Source organism: Eulemur rufifrons, chromosome 7 (genome assembly GCF_041146395.1).
Source record: "Eulemur rufifrons isolate Redbay chromosome 7, OSU_ERuf_1, whole genome shotgun sequence".
NCBI lineage: Eukaryota > Metazoa > Chordata > Mammalia > Primates > Lemuridae > Eulemur > Eulemur rufifrons.
The window spans coordinates 108,645,754-108,664,336 of record NC_090989.1 but is presented as its reverse complement, the minus strand read 5'-3'; positions in this window follow the sequence as shown (position 1 = coordinate 108,664,336).

The following is an 18,583-nucleotide window of genomic DNA, read 5'->3' as shown; positions in this document are numbered from 1 at the left end:
TCGTGCTGACTCATGAATATACACCTTTATCATAACTTATCGAAATATATGCATCTAAATAAGCATATAGGCATATTTTATTTTATGCACGTTATATCTCGATACAATTTATTTACAAAGGTAAAACAAATAAATCCCAAATCAGGTACTAGGTATAAGTCTATGTTAGCAAATTCTAAAAATCTGTAGGAGACAAACCAGTTCTTAGTAAAATATAAATAACAGAAATGGAAAAATGGAACAGCAGGGTAAAGAGCGACCACATAATAGATTAAAAAGATGATTTAAAAACTACCAAAGGCTGCTTAGAAGTTATTTAACTTCTTGATCTTCAGTTTTTCAATCTGTAAAATGGAAATAAAGTAACATTTACCTCACAGTATTTTTATGAGAATTAAACAAACATGCTTAGTATAGTATTTGGGACATAGTAGATGTGCAAGTCTAGCTTTTCTGATACTCAGTGTTTTAAGTCCTTTTGATGACAGTTTCACTTCCCTTTCCAGATGGTTAACACAAGGTTATTTGATTTGATCGACAATCATTGAGTTCTTCCCTTTGAGATTGTTCCTAAGGAGCTTTTCCAACTCTGCAGGATAGGACAGTCTTAATGCACTTTTCTTTCCTAAACTTCATTGTGGAAAGACGAAAATACAACTAAAAGCTGGAAGCAAAAGGCTAAGTCTTCATAAAACCAAAGACCATAAAACTGCCCAAGGAGAAAGGAGATATCTTAAGAATGTCTTAAGCATAATGAACACATATTCCCTTTGCAAGCCCTAAACTAGGTTGATATGTCCAATTCTGTATTAAAGAATGTTTCAGAAGTCTAAGCGATTATGTTGCACAGCTGATCTCTAAGCATCTCAAGCCAGGGGGAAGATGGATCTGAATCAAAGCTTTCCACCTGGGGTGTCTTCGCCTCACTCCCTCAGGGGAAGCCTCTGGGCCCAGGGTGGAGACCGCTCTACCGGGGAGGTTTGGGAGTGGTGTTCAGGGAATGTAGACTCCTGCCGGCTTGGAGATCTGAAAGAATGTGGTAGGTCAGTTCTCTGCTGTTCTCCTCTCTTCTCCAAATTGCATGACTGTTCCTCTAGTCTCCTCCAAAATCTGGGAATGCTCAAGGCTTTCAGACAGTTGCTGGGGCCTCCTGCAGTTCTGACCTGGATGATATGCCAGAAAGCATTTATGTGGATGGCAAGGAGGGGACAGTACTAAGTCTTATCTCAGGGAGCACGAATGAGTTCTAATACAGCCATTATCATAGCCCCTCCACCTTCCAGTACATCTCTCCCACATTCACACAAAGAAAATAAACCTCAGAGAGGCAGGTCAGGCTCCAAGGGATAACTGCTAAGAATCTGAGAACCTGCTACTGCATCATAGGAACTTTTCAGTAAATTCCACAGGAGACTTCTGTGGCATTTTCTCTAGATGGGGGGCACATTCTAGGAAAGATAACCAGCAATGAAATCAAACAGATCCATCAACTGGGCTCTGACATTCAGCAACTTTGTGACCTCAGTTTTCTCATCTCTAAAATGGGAAGGATTATATTACCTCCTTTGTGTGGCTGTTTTGAGAATGAAATTAGATGGCATATGTCAAGTTCGTTGTACTGTTCCTGGCTTATAATAGAGGTCAATAAATATTGGTCTCCCCTTGCCCATTATCAGTTCACACATGTCCAATTGGAGTGTGCAAGACAGCTTACCTCCTCCTGCTAAATTCTCCGCCTGGCCCCTTACTAAAAGCCACAGTAAAATTTGGAGAGATCAGCATGTTCTGTGAAGAAGGACAGTTCAATTCAAGTTCAGCTTAATAAGCATATATAGCTTGAAGCACAAGCTATGCTCCTTGTAAGGTGTTTGACATTAGAAATGACTCCTGGTTACCATTGCAGAAATGTCTTAAAATAACAATGTATCATTGACTGCTATGGTTCTGTGATTGACTGGACCTGGCTGGCTGGTTCTCATGCAATGGCAGTCAGTTAGCACTTGAATCATCTGGAGGTTTGTCTAGGATGGTTGTCCAAGACAGCTTCTTCACTCACTTTTCTAGTGCCTCAGGGCTCTTCCACCTGGCGTCTTTCTCCAGGAAAGCAGTCTAGACTTCTTGCACCATGACCTGAAACTCTAAGAAAAGGAAGGAGAAAGTGCTAATGATCTTACAGCCTGAGCCTAGAAATGGCCCAGAGTCTCTTCTGCCATATTCTGGCTGTCAAAGCAGCTCTATAGCAGCCCAGATTCAAGGAAAAGGAGGGGTAGACTCCACGTCTCCATGGGGAAGTGGTATATATGTGCACAAAGGTAAGGAATTGATTGACGGTGGAGTCTTTGGACACAAGTTACCACTGATGGATAAGATATGTAAGTCCCATGTGTATAGAAACATAAGGTATTTGCATGACTTTTTTGAGCTAGTAGTTTTTCATCCAAGTGCAAGATAAACATCATCTACCACGTGCCTCAGGCTCTTGAGTTCCTGCCATTGAAATGATTCCCAATGAAGGGCAAATTCATGTGATCATAGTGTTTTCCTCTTCGCTAAGATACCTTTGTCCTCTTCGACTCCTTTTACCAACAATTGCATCCTCCATGTGAGCAAGTCATTGTTCTGTTTCCAGAGTAAAAACTAAGGTTTCTGAATAATCAGACCAACTGCCTCCTCTTGCTCCCGTCTCCCGATGCTACCTAATTTCCTTCCATGTCTCCAATAATCATGGCTTCCAATGAGTTCCACTTACTCAGGTGATTCTTCCAACTAGAATAAGTCACATGCTTTCATAGCGCCTTGTACTTCTTAAAAGCACTTAACCGTAGTTTGTAACTTTACATTTGTGAGATTGTTGGATTAATTTTTATCTTCCTCACTAGACTCTAAGTTCTATATAGTTAGATGCCATTTATCTCCAGTACAAAGGTCTGAGCCTGGTACATACTAGATGCTCAGTAATATTCTTTGAATGAATAAATATATGGTTTCTTCTCTCCAGAACCATCAAATGCTGAAAGAAGCTCAAGCCCCTTAAAATGGAAAGCAATGTTAGAAATTTATTTCCATAAACACAGTGTTTTAAGTGTCAGGCCTTAGAAATCCTGATATCCAGTTTAAGAAAAGTGAAATTATTTAATTCTGTGACTCAAGCAGTACAAACGAAGTAGTTCTCTTTAAGAAGCCCCTCCATAGCAGCACACATGACCTCAGGCACAGCAGGCTCTACTGAAGGAATATATAGGTTTCAGTTCCCACTCACCATTCCAGACCCCTGGGTTGTGTTCCTGCATCTCAAATTCCTTCCCTGTTGCCTCATACCTGGCTGCCCATGGACGCTGCAGTTGGAATGTCCATTTGGCTTAAAATCTGCCTGAACTCCCTGCATCCCTTGAATAACATCTTTGAAAAACCTGTCCTGGCTCACCTCTACACCCACACATAACTCTGGAATCCTCTGCTAAATTCCAATATGCTGATTCTCAGTATATTCAGACATAGCTTCATTTAGCTTTGGTGCTCCCCAAACTGGAAACACAAATGAGCAACTGTACTCCAGGAATCTTTTTATTCTTACTTTCATTATGGAAAATTTTAAAGGTAAAGAAAATACTATGATAAACTTTAATATGCCCATGATACAGCTTTCATTATTTTCAGCTCATGACCCATCTTATTTCAACCACACTCCCATCTACTTCCCCTCTTCCCTGGGTGATTTTTGAAGTAAGTGTTAGATATCATATTATTCTATCCATATGAAGTATATATAATATTTTGTTTTGTGCAAAGTAATGTCCTAGTGCCTTCAGAGGAATGTTGCAGTTGGAGTGTCCATTTGGCTTAAACTCTGCCTATCTCCAAAAGATATTAAAAACACAACTAAAATGCATTGTTACACCTAAAAATACTCTAAATACTTTTAATTTTCATTCCAAAAGATACTGACACCATAAAGGTCCACAAAGCCAGCTCTTCTCTATTACTACCCTCCTACACATACTCCACAAATGAACATGCCCACATCATCTCTAAAGAATAGGAAGATATGCTTATTTTTTTTTTCTTTTTTTGAAACATGGTCTTGCTCTGTTATCCAGGATAAAGTGCACTGATGTCATCATAACTCACTACAACCTCAAACTCCTGAGCTCAAGCAATCCTCCTGCCTCAACCTCCTGAGTAGCTGGGATTACAAGCACACACCACCATGCCCAGCTAATTTTTTTATTTTTTGTAGAGACAGGGTTCTTGCTATGTTGCCCAGGCTGGTTTTGAACTCCTGGTCTCAAGCGATCTTCCCTCCTCAGCCTCCCAAAGTGCTAGGATTACAGGCATGAGCCACCACACCTAGCACGATAAGCATTTCTGATGAGATCTTTTGTTGCCCCGTGCAAGACATGGCACTAACAGATAAGTGGCTTTGTGTTGTCAATGCTCCTCAGACAAAACCCACCAGGAACACCTGTAGTTGAACAGGTGGAGTTTTTTATCTACTGCAGTTAGGGAGAACACACATCATGGGGAAATCATGGAGCAATCATGGAGTATCTCAGCAAGTGGTTGTCAGAAAGAAACTGGTGTAGGACTTAGGCTTTGGTAGTAATTTGGGGGAGGGTTTAAGGAAGCAGAGGTCACTTTAGATTAAGTGTTGTCAGAAAGTGGAGGAAATTCTGTGATTGGGTATCTCAATAGGTCTTATCTACAGGGAAGACAGACTAGAGAGAGATTAAAGCTGTCATTGGTAAAGTCACAGTCACTCATTCATCGAGAGAGGGGAATATTTGGTATTTTGTGTTGCACAGTGACCTTGTTTTTGTCTCACTTTATCATGGTCTGAGAGTGACCTTGTTTGATATAGATGGTCTGTGAGATTGTTTACATCCAGCAGGAGAATAAAATGGCCTGGCTGTGAGTGTCAGACCAACTTGTAATAACATTGCGGTCTAGCTGTGAATGTCAAATCAGTCCTAGATGTCAGGGGCTACTTTGTTCCTTTCTCATTGTCCCACTGCTTTCTAGGATGTATGAATTCACTGAACACTGCTACCTCAGTCCTGGTTCTATACGACCTTCTAAACCCACTTTTCCTTTTGGATTATTTTTATCACTCATTATTTCTTAGTGTGCGTGTGTGTGTGTGTGTGTGTGTGTGTGTTCCATTATATCATATTCAAGTGTTTATAAGCTTCCTTAGATCTTTTTCTGGAGAAGAAAAATGAATTTGTGTTTGAATGAATGAAAACAATGAATATTTTAAAATGTAAAACTAGCCTTACTACCTATTTATTGTTGACCTCTCCAAAATCAAGCTCATTTTGGGTGGGCATCCATTTTATTGCATAGGGCAGTAAGCAGGTCTACTTTGCAATCAATTCATTCAGTTAAGTAAGGAAGTTTTCTCAAACTACCCCCTCCACTGGCACCCTCAGTAAGAAGTACGTTGTATTCAGTATAAAGTACACCACATAATACACATCACATACACATGTTATCAGACTTAAGAATTTTAGTTTGGGAAGATGAAAAAGCTCTGGAGAGGGATAATGATGATGGTTGCATAAGAATGCAAATGTCCCTAATGCCATGAATTGTACACTTAAAAATGGTTGAAATGATGAATTTTATGTCATGTATATTTTGCTACATTTTTAAGAGGATGAGTCCTCAATGTATAAATACAATGTAAATTTAAATAACTAATAATTATTTTAAATTTTTATTCTTTTTAAATCTTATATCCTGGGGAACTCTCCCAGGTGTTCCTCCCTCCTAAGGCTTCAGCTTGTTTGCACACACAGTGAGTAAATCTTATTCAATGCTATGTTCTAACAGTACAGTAATGGGTGAGATTTGATCCTGCACCTACAAGATGCTCATAATTTAGTAAGGAGGTGTTTCCCACTAGACCACCCACTACCCATACTCCCATTTTCTGAGGAGGAAAAAAAACAGAAACCAATTTTTTCTTTTCCAAATTCTCTTCATCGATGGTGTTACCATAGAGGCAGGTGCTCTGGCTTAAAACCTGGAAAATACTCCTGGTTTCTCCCTTTCCCTGTGTTCCCTGGTACAGACCTTGTCATGTATACATCTAAATCATGTTTCAAATCTGCTATACCAACCTCACTATTAATTACTTGGACCATTACCATGGCCTCCTGTCTGGTCCCCTGACTTCAATCTTTGTCCTGATATAATCCATTCTCCACATGGGAACTAAAGTGATCTTAAAGAAAAAATCAAAAAGGATCATGGCACTCTCTGCTGAAAACCTTCCAGAGACCTCTCACTGAACTTGAGCTAAAACCTCGCTTCTGACCATGCTCTACAAGACCCAACATGACCTGGCTCTTGTCCCCTTTCCAATGACAATGCCACCCTTTCCTTAGCTAGTTACCCTTCAGCCACAATGGAGCAAATCTCTTTTCTCACCTAGGGGTCTTTGCACATGCTGTTCCCTCTGCCTGGAATAATGGTCTCCTTCTCATCCTTTAGGTTTCATCATAAATAGTCCTGAACATTCTGGCCATATAAGCCTTCCCCTCAGCACTTCCCCACTCACCTCATTATTCTCTAACTTTATATCTTGTTTGATTTCTTTATGGGTTTTGTATCAACTTTTATTTATTTTCTTTGCATTTGCCTACTCTTTTTCTCCCACTAAGCCCCATGAAGAAATGCCCCAAGTCTGTTTTTATTTACCACTGTGGGCACAGAATTGACAATCAACAAGATATTTGTTGAGTGAATAAAGAGGGATATAAGACATATGAGCAAGTCAAATATAAAGTAGAAAGTGATAAGTGGCAGTAATAAAAGAGAAAAAAGAATGCTGTTAGAATTCAGAGTTAATACTTAACCTAGTATGTGATGGGGCGGAGGGGGGTGCCGGAGGGGATTAATCAGAGAAAATGACAAGTAATTACATTTTTAAAATATGTACTGAATATGTACACTATACATGAAGCACATGCATCTGTTATATATTTTGCACTTTTCATTAACAAAATTATATTTTAAATGTGGATATATTTTTTCCATTATGACCTAAATAAATCAAACATTTTTCTCTTGGTCTGCATTCCTGTTGAGATCAAGTGAACATAGTTGTTTAAAAATAGTTTTCAAACTTTTTATGATTGTAAAATTATGACATGTGAGTCAGGAAAGATGAAGGAATACAATATAACGTGACCCCTGTGAAACACTGGCCTAGAAACCAGGAGGCTGAGTTCAAGACCCACATGTGTGTGGCCTTGGGCACTGTCTCACCAGGGCTCCATTATCTTGGTATGGGCCAGGTGGCTTTCTAGCTCTGTCAGTCTCTGATTCTAGCGTGTAAAATAGTCTTCGCTATATTATATATTCATCTGCTTCACTGCAGACATCACCAGCTTCCTCCGCCAATTGTCGCAGCGTCTCTGCACCCACCCGCACCAACGGCTGTTTTGAAGCAAATCCCCAGACATCTTACGGTTTCGTCTGCTTTTCCTTACTGGTAAAAATAAAAAGAGAACAAGACCAATGTTTGAATTTGGCACACCACAATGTCACATTTGCTCATATATAGAAATTGAAGCAAAAAGAGCTTTCATTTAATGGTGTGACTACAAATCGACAACAATTTTAGAAAACAGAAGTGGTTTTAAGAGGCATGATGACCAGTTTCATAGTAAAGAAAACCTAAAAAGTAAAAACATAATTTTTCTCGGAGTATTCTTCACGTTTTCTGTGGCCATTTGGCAGCTCTAACCGGAGAAATCCCTGTGAATGAGGCAGGAAATCACGAGATAATGTGTGAGCCCCAAGCTGGAGGGAAGTCCAGTTGCACAGCCGTCAGCCACCACCTGCTTTTCTCCCCAGCTTTCGGAAGGCTGAGCACCTGCGGCTCTGGCGTCATTTCTGGCCTCCCCATGGTTGCTTTACGTCATTGAGTTTGGGGGCAGTTTGTTACACAATCACTAACTGATACCACAGAAAACACAGAATCTAATCCTGATGTTAGATAATATTTTCTCAACGAAATGACCATTGGAGACATTTACATATATTTATTTAGTTGACTTTTACCTGAGAGGTAGTGGAGCAGAGGAAGGAGGCTGAGTGAGCAGGAAGCGTGGCCACGCACAGTAGGGTTACACGCTGGTAGGCTTTCAGCTACAGACGTTCTGTTTTTCCCTGTGTGGCAGCAGCTAGAGCCCTGGCCCGGGAGTCTGATTCTGGTTCTGCCTCTTGTTGGTTGTGTGAACTTTGGCAACTCTCTCAGCCTCTCTGGCCTCAGTTTCCTCATCCATTAAAAAAAAAAGGCTATATATAATAACACCTAACCACCTGGCCTACCCACTGGAGGAACTGAGTAAGGTGACATGAACATGCATGAAGGACTGAAAGGCCGTCACAGGCAGGCACACGCCAAGAAGACATGAGGGTGTGACTTAGGACTTCAACTGATCACACCATGGTTTTGCCAGGACCACTCAAAATATCTGATAAAAGGCCGGGCGTGGTGGCTCACGCCTGTAATCCTAGCACTCTGGGAGGCCGAGGCGGGTGAATCACTCAAGGTCAGGAGTTCGAGACCAGTCTGAGCAAGAGCAAGACCCCGTCTCTACTAAAAATAGAAAGAAATGATTTGGACAGCTAAAAATATATACAGAAAAAAAATTAGCCGGGCATGGTGGCGCATGCTTGTAGTCCCAGCTACTCGGGAGACTGAGGCAGAAGGATTGCTTAAGCCCAGGAGTTTGAGGTTGCTGTGAGCTAGGCTGACGCCATGGCACTCTAGCCCAGGCAACAGAGTGAGACTCTGTGTCAAAAAAAAAAAAATCTGATAAAAAATTTCAGTCAAAAAAAGTCAGTGTTTGATCTATATGATGTCAAATACCTGAATTTTAACTTATGAAATAAATTTAAAGTTTTGTGAGTTGTAGCATATGTAATCAATGCTCTTAATTGATTAATAATTGACAAACTCTTGATAGTCAATTATTCCACTTCAGAGGTGAAATGACTGAGGGTTGAAAGGTTAAGTAATTTCTCAAGGGCCACAGTTATTAAGTAATAGAGCCAGAACTTATACTCAGGGATTCTTTCCAATACATCTCAGCAAGGTTTCTCAAAAGAATTGAAGGCAGACTGGCCTCCGAGGCACACACAGGTCACCTACTCAGAGGAGGTAGCTTTCTTTGGGATAATGCCCAGGAGTCTTCACAAGAACAAAGTAGAAAATTCAGAAGACGAATTCCTTCAGCCAGGGAGCTTCAGGGGATCTTTTTGTTCCTCTTCTTTGCCTGTTCCACAGCTGGTAAATGAACCATGATGCTGATAGGCGGCTATGCAAGGCACTGGGAGCTGAATTTACAGTGAATGAATGAATACTAGTGGTGTCCTGCGTCTGGGCAGGGGGAGGCCCCATGCATGATAGTGGCTACGAGATTGCGCCCACTTGGGGCCTCTCAGCCACTGTGCGCACGTGATAGAAGAAATGTGGCTGAAGTTTCCTGTGCAGCACATCTCTGTCTAAAATATAATTGCCTAGAATGTTCGTCAGAAACTGTTGCATATGATGTCATTTTTCAGGTGTTTATTTTTTGTGATGGGGGAATATCATGCTTGAACCAAGTAGAATAACTTCTCTCTGTTAGCTCCCTCTCAACTCACCCCATCTTGCCAGTTACACTTGTGCAAGTGAGTAGCTCTCAATTCAATTGTGAACAAGTGAAGAGATATCCTTAAGTGTTTAACTGAATTTAAAGATGCATTCAAAATTACATAAGAATCACAAGAGCACGGAAATTTCTGCCTCTGAAGTTTAGATAATTAGATAGATAGTTAATCCAAAAGGAGATCAAAACTAAGGGCCCAAGAAGTAGATAAATGATTCTATCAATATGTTGTGTTTTCCACACTCCAGTTTTACAGTTGTACGTGGGTGGTAGTCATTTTTATCATCAACACCATTATCAGTTAATATTTTATGGTGCCTTGATTAAGTGACAGCACCGTGCTTGGTACAGCTAAGAACTTTACCTTTTTAGAAGATATAATTACTGTCCTTAAGGAGTGTCCCATCTCCATTTCTGGGACAGAGTTAAGATTAGAGGTGTTGACATTGTGATGAGTTTGGAAAATAGATATAGCCCTGAAAGTACCAGGGAGGTGGAGTGGTGGGGAGTAAACTTCAGAGTGTTGACATCCAAAGTCTTTCCACAGATAACCAGTGGGATTCCAGCTGCTCAGTGGGAAGAGCCTCAGAAATAGTCAAATGCTACAGGGAGGTCAAAGAAGAATGAAGCCTGAAAAATGGCCACTGGATTCAGTTATGTACAATGGCACTGACGCACTGGGACAGGAACCAGATGGCAAGAGGTTAACAAACCAGAGAGAGGCGGGAGTGGGAGAGAGGGCCTTGGCCACAAAAGGAAACCAAGATGTCAGGTGGTAGTTGAGGGAAGGAACAGGGCCGAGGGAAGATGTTTCCCAGAAAGTAAAAATTCAAAACTGGCAAATTTTGATAATATTGAAGTTGGTTGATGGGTACATGGGAGTTCATCACACAAGTCTCTACTTGGCAGATATTTTTTAACTTCTGTAATAAAAATTTTAAAAAAGAAAGGTAAGAACCAAGGATATGAGAAGAGAGTGAAGAAATGGGTAAAGTGAAAATACTAAATTTATAAGAGAGAATAACAATAGTTGGTGGTACAGTCTCAGAGGAAGCGTGTAGAAATGGAAACAAAACCACAAGTGAGGGAATTAACCTTCCAACGGGAAAGATAATGAAAATGGCTGAAGATAAGGGTAAAACATAGGGTAAACGGGAAGGTATTAACATGAAAATATAAAGCTGAAAGGAAGATGGATGAAGGCACTTGGGCCTTCATTTCTGCAAAGTGGGAGGAGAGATTATAACACGCAAAGGAGCAGGGGGGACAGAAGGAGGGTTTGAGGAATGTGGAAAAAGATTGGAATAACAGTGGAGGAATGCGGTAGGGAATGAGAGGGTAAGAGGGGGAGGGAGAACTGCTGAGTAGCAGGGCCCATTTAGTCAAAGTCAGCATGAATTTTTAATGGGCTCACACTTTGATAACCATCACCAAAAAGCACGCAGAAAACAGCAAGCTAGCATGGTGCAGGGTCTCTTCCAATCCCAGAGCCTTCTGAAATCCCCAAGCTGGCAGTGACTGTCCCAAGAACAGAAGTTTGCTAGAGAAAGTAGCAATTGTCTGAAACACCCCACAAAGAACAGCCCCAGTGGGAAGTCAAAGGGAAGGCGTCCATTTGCCCCAAGATAAATATGCTAATAAATGTGGACAACCTCAGTGTATGATCCTTGTACTGCCAGAATGATCTGGAAGCTTGTTAGAAATGCAAAATCTAAGGCCCCACCCCAGATCTTCTAAATCAGAATCTGCATTTTAACAAGACTGCAAATGATTCAAATGAACACTAAAATATTAGAAGCCCTGATCTATAACTTTGCTAGAAGCTTTGATAGATATATATATATAAATATTTATATGTATGTATGTATATATATATGGGTAATCACAGCAATGCCAGATTCGATAAAAAAAAAAAACACTGGGCCTCTACAGTGTGCCTCATGCTGTACTGGTTACTATGGAGATGACCAAAGACTTCCTAGAAGCATTCTCTACCCTCTAGGTTTAATCACAATAGTTATTGCAGGGAAGAGTTTTGTTTTGTTTTGCTTTGTTTTATTTTTTGCAGTTATAGTTCAGTCTCAAAAGTCTATAAAAAGAAAAAGTCTTATCTAACTTTGAAATTCTATGGATTGGAGCTGATCAACAATTTCAAGCAAGAGATGTTCATCACCCAACCTTGCCTTCTGGACTCTCTGCCACTGTCAGTGGCAGCGTAGCCCAGGCGTGCCATAGAGCAGGCACACACGCCGGACCAATTACTACACCAAGTTACTTCCTTTTAAAACTTGTCTTAATGTGTTCACCACCTCAGAATTTGGACTTACCCAAAATTTGTGCTCTCTTTGTTCAGTCTTTTTGCAACTAGGAATGAGTACTTAAAGTCAGCACGAGCCTCTTCGGGCAGTGGGACCCCACGATCCTTTCATCTCCCTGGCACTTCCTTTTGGTGAAGACAAGCACTAAGTCTTCAGAGTGTGAGCTGGGTTCAAGAGCTGACCTGAAGCTGTCTAGCTGTGCTCTTGAGCAAGCTCCTTACCCCCTCTGAGCCTTATTTTCCTTCCATATAGCAAACCATATCCATCTTAGAGGGATATTGTAAAAATAAAATGAGCATTAAAGTCATACCTAGCATGTAACGAGCTTACAATAAATATTGACTATATAATATAATTTTATTAAAATTATATTCTTGGCAATGAACAAAGTTTCAAAGGAGCCTTCTCAGGGGAGCCTTCCCTGACCTTGCTTGAATCCCCCTGTTACCATATATGTTTTCAAGAACACTTCATAGTTTGTTATTCTATGTTTTTGAGAAAATATGATTAACAAGAAAAAACACAGCATAGAAGTTAAGAGTACAGACTTTTGTTTTTTTAACCAGACTGCTTGGGATCAAATCCTATCTCCTGCTACTAATTGTGAGATCTTGGACAAGTTACTTAACCTCTCTGTGCCTCAGTTTCTTTATTAATAAAATTCAGATTGAAATAGGACCTACATCACACAGTTACTATGAGAATTAAAATATATTGCTTGGCATCTAATAAGTACTAGATATGTTTCCTATTATTCATATTATTGATATCTCTCTTCCTTTTCTTGTAAGCTCTGCCCATTTTCTAGGTCTCTAGTGTCTGACACAGAAAGACTCAATAAGCATGCTAAAAGAATAAGCGTATGAAAGCTAAAATTGACCCCTACAAAACTTCATGGACATGATAATTTATACCAGCTGTTTTTTGATATCATTTTTCCCCAAATTTTGCTTCATTTTTATTGTTTTCTAATATATTCAAGAATTTTTTAAAGCAAAAATAACTGGGAAAAATAACAATAAAAACGACTGGGGAAATACCTGTGCAAAGACACAGACCAAAACGATAATACATAACTACATAAAGTCAGATTTATAGACATAAAAACAAATGCAATGTTAAAAAAATTTCTCTGCATTTTAAACCCACAGCATGAATTTCTAAACAGTTTATTTTAGAACCCATGTGTGTATTTAATTTTAAAAAGAAGATGAGGAACCTCAGTTAGTGATGTTTTACTTTATGGTGAGTCAGTGAGGCATGAGTTCCTGTTGAAAGTTAACTTTTCACCTATAACGACATGAGACAACACTAAAACAAATCAATAATTTGGCACGTCACTTGGGACAGATTTACCAGCCCAGGGCTCATGCCTCTCTGTGCCCTTTTGTACCGAGACCTGTATTAGAGAGGGCCATACAACGCCTCTTTGAGTCATGAGGCAAGACCAGACTGGAATTTGCTTATTCTGATTTTGAAACCAATTGGAGAGATACTTTCAGGCTGTAGATAGTGCCTGCTAGTTCCTCCAGCCCAAATCCTAACTCAGGTTGTGTCCTCCCATACAAAATGGAGGAAATTATCCATATAGTTCAGCCTGTGTCTGAGAAAGTCCCTTGATTTGTGAACCTAGATGCATACAGGCAGCCCTGTTTGTGTTGATAAAACAGTGGGTACCAGGCTTTGGTTTTTGAAGCATTATATTGTGGTGATTAAGAACATGGTCTCTAAAGCCAGACTTCCTTGCTTCAAGTCTACCTCTAGCTCTGTGGAGAATTAAAGATGAGCGCAAATTCTCTAACCCTCCTCTCATGGATCTGAGATGACTCTGTGACTACACTGACAAATGGCATATGGCTAAAGTCCCCCATCCCAGGCCTTAAAAAAATGGCAGCTTCCACTTTTTATCTCTTAGAGCCTTAAGCCACCATGTAAAAGTCTGAGTACACTCCAAGACTAACAGGGAGAGAGGGGCCCAGCTAATAGCTGTTCCTATCAAGACATCTGGCTTGTGAGTGAAACCATCTGGGACCCTGTAACCACTGTGGTTTCTTGCTGAACAAGAGCGAATAATCCCAGTCAATGCTACCTGGAGCCGAACAATCACCCAGTTGATCTCTACCCAAATTCCTGACCCATAAAATCAAGAGATATAATAAAATGGCTACTGTTTTATACACAAGGTTTTGAGGTGGTTTATTATACATCAATAAATAACCACAACGGCATTTACCAGTTGTTTTGATTTTCTCATCTCTAAAACAGGGACAATAATTATAGTACCTGCCTTAAAGGATTGCTGAGGATTAAATGAGTTAATAGCATAGAGCCATTAGACCGGTGCCTGGCATATAGCAAGTGTTATGTAAATGTCTGCTCCTATTATGCTTGGATGACAGCTCTAGATTCTGAGATAGAGTAGTCTGAGAGCAGTCTCTGTGTCCTTTTGTTCTCCAGGCTATTTGATTCTTTTGTAGTCAGCCTCTCTCAGGACAGTGGCCCTTTAGGGAACACTCATGATGAAACAGCCCAGGCATGGAGGGGCCAGGCACGAACCATCAGATCTCTTAAAGAGCGTCCACGGCCTTCCTTCAGGCCAGATATTTCTCATTCATCTGGTCCATGGAGGCCAAGTTGGCTCCCAGCCCTTTCCCAGCTCCCCACCCTAGATGTTCATCCAGCACCACACAATCTCCCAAATCATGCTTCATCCCATCTTCCACCTTCCCTCTTGTTACACTTCCCTCACCTCAAATGACCACTCACCTTCTCTCTGCCAACACTGACTCATCACAAGCACTTGGGAAGTGTGCAAGCTCCAAGTTTCCCAAAGTAGGCTGTGGGCAATGCTGGTCCTGCCAGCTGTGCCACAACAGAAGTTTCTACCGGCATCAAAGTTTAGAAAAACGCTAGCCACTATATTTCTCAGCTCTCCTTTGATGCTTACAAGTTTATTCTCAAATTTAAAACCTTAAAAAGTTCTTCCATTCAGAACTCTATTTAGCTTTGTTTTATCCAGATTTTCCAAACATATCTTGACTGTAAAACACTTTTCTTGTAAAACAAGTCTTCTTGGAAGAAGTGATCAGGGGGCTGAGTCCTGGAGAAGTATAAGAGGGAATCAGGAAGATGGGAGGCTGGAGCTGGCAGGATGGCCAATCATGGAGGCTGTGTTTAGATCTGGGGGCCCTGGAAGCCTCCTGAGAGCTTTGAGCAAAAGCATGTAAGATCAGTTTTGCATTTATAAAGATCACTAACTCTCATTTCTGGCTTTTAATTTTTTTTATTGAACACCTATAGTAAGCAAAACATGTTGCATTATTACCTAATATCTGTACATATATAACAAAAGTGTCATAAAATGTCTCTTGTTATTCAATGCCCACTGATATTTTCTTTAATTTTTTTCCTCCTTCGGGAAATCACTTTTAACAATCTGTTCCAATAATCTAGGCAAGCAAACATGGGGCCTTTAATTTTATTCAAATGCAAATGTGTGGAGACTCCCCCATCTTCTTCCTATATGTTGGATGAATAAATAAGTGATCTACTTTAAGAAGAAGCTATTCCCTGTTCTTCTGTTAAAGGGCAGTTAACCCTTTTAACCTCTGTGCATGAGTTCTCTTGTCTCTTGTCACAAGTAGGAGGACAGAAAGCAAGTCTTAGATTTGATTTGTTCACTGGGACAGTACTTGGCACATTAGCAGACGTATTGTGGGTGCCTCAAACACACTTATCAATTGCATTGCATTGCACTGTATTAACAACTCTTCACCCATTTCAGGGTGAAGAAGCGTAGCAGCCTGAGAAACAGTAGTAAGCCTCACCTAAGCATGGTGCATGCCCCCAGCAGGTAATCAGAATCACAGGGAAAGCAGCTCCCGCTCCTGTGCTTATTGGCTCTGGAATTGAGTGCCTGTATCACTGGAAAGTACCTGCTGCTTAATCCCCTGGGTCAAACCTCCCAGAGGTGAGGTCCATGAAGGCAGTGGCCATGATTGCATTTTTCTCCCTTTCTTCCCCCAAAGATCCCTACTGTCTTTCTATCACTTCCAGAGCTGCCACCTGTTCTCACATAGAGGTCTTCTTCCTACAGAACTGACTGCAGAATGGGGCTCAGTCTCCTTAGGCCCCTCATCCTTGCTATCTCTGCAAACAAGGGCTCTGTACTTTCTGGTTGACAGTTGCCCTGCTGAATACCCACAGGAACAGAGAGTGAGCCAGAAACCATCAAGCAGGATGTCACAAGGATGATTCTCTAGCACCTACGGCCGTCTGTTGGGGACCCCTCACTTCCTGAAGGTGAATTTCACCAAGGCTTCCCACCCCCAGCACCACTCTCCAGGTTAGGAGTTCTACTTCCTGCCTGAAGGTCTGAAGGCATAATTAATAGCTGAACAATTAATGAGTTAGTCACCATCCACGCGTTTGAAGTTTCAAGTGGTCAGGGGATTCCATAAAGGTCTTTCAGTATTTCCCTTTCTCTACACAGGAAATAAATTATCTCAGGCTCTCCCTCAAAGTTACTCATGTACCACATCCTCTTAAAAATCCTGAAAAGCAGCTAAAGCATGGTCCAAAATATGCCTTACTTTCATTAATTCACTCAGTATAGATAGGCAACTCCACTTGCTAGTCTGAAAAGTCTAGGACATCAAGGCTGTGTTGACCAGTGTTGGTCAAATACCATGAAGATAACCTCTAGAAGCACAGTCCATGGAGGTAGAAAAAAGCTGCCCAGTCCCAAAGGGGAGCTACCTAGCTCCAATGTGGCATCTACATTTGATTAACCCAACCTGTCCCTCCCTAGAGCTGTTGTCTTCTTTGGTGTTAGCATTCCCAAGATTCCCTGTCAAGAGCTGGGAATTGTAAATAAAGTTCATTTGCACCTGTTTGGGGTGTTGGAAAACAACTGCCAGCAACGTGATGGCTGTTCTTATCTGCTGCTGATGGGAACACAGCTGGTTTTCCTTTTCTTCCTTCTGCTTGTCTGTAGGAAGTTCTGTCCAGAAAGTATCCAGTCATGTAACTGTTCTCACTACATTAACAATGGCTGTATACTTTCTGGACAGACCTCATGTATATGATTTTTCTACAAAAAAAAAATCACATATTCATTGTGTAATGAGAAATAAAAATCACAATTTTTTGTTTGAAAAGAGGCATATACTTCACACACACCTATACCTTTCACACAGTGAAAGGATGATTCTATTTGTTTGTTTCTAAAAGGGAAAACCTATTAGGGAGACCACAGCCTGGGTTTTGGCAGCACAGAGTCTTGATTTAAAATCTTAGCTCTTCCTCTTATTATGTTGGGATGACCTTACAAAATTCACTTAACCTCTCTGAGCCAAGTGTCTTCATCTGTAGAGGGAGGATGCTACCTTCTTCACAGAAGAGTGAGAGCATTTAAAGTGCTCATTTGTACTTGGCAAGTTATGTATGCTCAATAAACATTTGCTGTTTTTCTTCTTTCTTTCTCACCCCAACCCTGAGATTTTTAAGTGTCTTTATAGAGCAACAATACACATTTCTTAGAATCTTTAGAAGGAACCTCAGCGTCCATCTGATCTGAATTCTCTGGACTCTCCCCACAGCCCCCCAGCCAAGGGTACAGAGCCTCCACAGAACACTGTCCACTGCTTCCTGGGGAGCTGGTGGCCAATTCCTTCGAAGGACAGGTCTCACCATAGTGATAATGTTACTTGCTTTTTATTTAGCTAACATTGGACTCCCTAAAAAATTCTACCTACTGTCCTTAATTTTAACTCTCAATGAAGAACTGGCAAAACTCCCCACTCCACCCCTTAATCTTTCAGCTGTTATGCAACACCAGTACCAAGCAGGGTCATCGCATAATGTAGAGCTTGGGCCAGGCGTGGCAGAGACCTTTTTAGGTGACACAAAGCAAGTTAATAATGAATCATGCCCCTGACAGTTTGCAACATTTCCAGTAGGGGTGCATTTAACTGCCTCCCACGCTCTCTGCTCTTCCAACTTTGTCCCCAGTTGACTCATCAGGCTCCTTCCTCTCCTTTTCTGCACAATGCTGACCTTCATGTCCCCTTAGCATTTGCGAAGGTAGAGGGTTTTTATTCCTATATGGAAGACATAACTGAACAAGTTAATCAGGAAAACCGGTTTTGCTGATTCTATCACATCTTGTAGGGAAGGAGATAGAACTTAATTCCTCGAGTAACAAGTAGAGAAATACAGCCATCAGGCAATAAAATGAACAGTTATTCTGATTTTATTCTTTAAAAAAAAAAAATCCCTGTAGGCCTGAGCTCAATGATACATTACTAGACCATCAAATTATTTCCCTATTGAGGAAAACAGAAACTCTTTTGGGTAACTGTGCGTTCCAGGCTTTCAGCAGAAAAGACAAAGACACGCACTGTACACCATTAAGTACTTGGGAGACATGATTTTAACCAGGATGTAGCTCAATTATGCGAGTGATTTATAAAGAGCCTGGAGGAAATATTTCCTGATTGGGCAGGGGCCCTGTCAGATTAAAAGTACAGCAGATCTACAAGCTGTTTGTTCCAGCCCTGTCTTCGATCGCAACAATCTGAGTGTCTTGTCCGTGCTGGT